Source organism: Prionailurus viverrinus, chromosome B2 (genome assembly GCF_022837055.1).
Source record: "Prionailurus viverrinus isolate Anna chromosome B2, UM_Priviv_1.0, whole genome shotgun sequence".
In the NCBI taxonomy this organism is placed as follows: Eukaryota; Metazoa; Chordata; class Mammalia; order Carnivora; family Felidae; genus Prionailurus; species Prionailurus viverrinus.
In genome coordinates this window covers 1,573,360-1,574,670 of record NC_062565.1, presented here as the reverse complement: position 1 = coordinate 1,574,670, position 1,311 = coordinate 1,573,360, and the positions used below count along the sequence as shown (strand labels likewise).

The following is a 1,311-nucleotide window of genomic DNA, read 5'->3' as shown; positions in this document are numbered from 1 at the left end:
GTTTTCTGTGCGTCTGCTCTTAAGTCACTGAGCGCGGCCGCCAGCCACCGGGAAGGGAAAGGGGGAGGACGGTCGTCACGGACCTAAGTGACCTACAGGGACCCGTGCTACAGGGTCGAGAGAGCAGAGCTCCTCAGCCTCCGAGCCCCGCTGCGCTTCCACGCCCCCGTGCACCTGCCCGGCACGGTGTGGGGGGTGGGGGCCGCTCACGCGCTTCCCCGCACAACTGTGCACCTGAGACGCACTGGAGGGTCTGTGCACCTGAGACGCACTGGAGGGTCGGACAGAGATGTGAGAGTGAAAAAGGGAACAGCAACCACGAAGGGATTCGAACCCTCAATCTTCTGATCCGAAGTCAGACGCCTTATCCATTAGGCCACGTGGTCCCACAGCCTCCTTGTCGCAAAAGCTACAACAAGTGTTGCGAATCTAGACTCTGGCTTGCCCGTGCGTTGCTCTCTAAAGTGATGGCGCCCTCTCGGTTAACCCCGGTTCGGAGGCAGCGCGGTTGACATTCACAAACGCTGCATAATCCACCTGCTGACAAGCTGTGACTCCCTCCTCGCCTCTGCCTTCACCCGGACCCCGCACCTCCCTCGTGCAGCTCAGCCAGCTGCTTCCAACTGTAAAGACGGGAGAAAAGGACTGAAAGTCCCTCTGTGGTCAGGGCCACAGGCTCCCAGGTCACCTTGAGAGGTCAGAACGGAGACGCCCTGGGAGTAAAGGAAAATCACCAGGAGTGGGACAGAGAGCCCCTCCTGCCACGGCTCAGCTCAGCCCCAACCCCGCTGGGACAGCCTCAGGTAGGGCGGGATCCAGGGCCTCCTCGCCCTGCTCTCCTGGAAGCCGTGCAGGATGGAGACGCCAGAGCCTCCCCCGACCTTTGTACGAGGCCCCAGAAGGTCCCAGACACCGTGCACGACCGAGAAACGTCCGTCCTGTTTGGAGCCACACAGTGGAATAGCCCCAAATCATTCAACAAACTGAATAAATAGTCCATTTTTCCCCACAGAGAAAACCCCAAACCCAGATATTTTCATCTGCAGGTTCTACAAAATATTTTAAGGGGAATAATTTCAACTGGACACAAACACTTACATAGTCACAGAGGGAAGCTTTCCATCTCATTTTATACGACCGACCTTATCCTGATGTCAAAGCCAGGCTGAGACAGGTGAGAAAGGAAAATCATCGGCAAATCTCATTCATGAATGTAAAGGCAAATATCCCTTAAAGAAAAAAAAAAAAAAGCAAACTAGATCAAACAGTGCTTAAAAATTGTGACAAGCGTGGGCTTATACCAAAAATTGA

At 54.9% G+C, this 1,311-nt stretch overlaps 1 non-coding gene across 1 annotated transcript; it reads right to left on the bottom strand.

Annotated features, from left to right (window-relative positions):
* Window positions 1-313: 313 nt before the first annotated feature.
* On the bottom strand, window positions 314-386 carry TRNAR-UCG (transfer RNA arginine (anticodon UCG)). The gene has a single exon. It is a non-coding gene; the product is annotated as a tRNA-Arg (tRNA).
* Window positions 387-1,311: the final 925 nt, after the last annotated feature.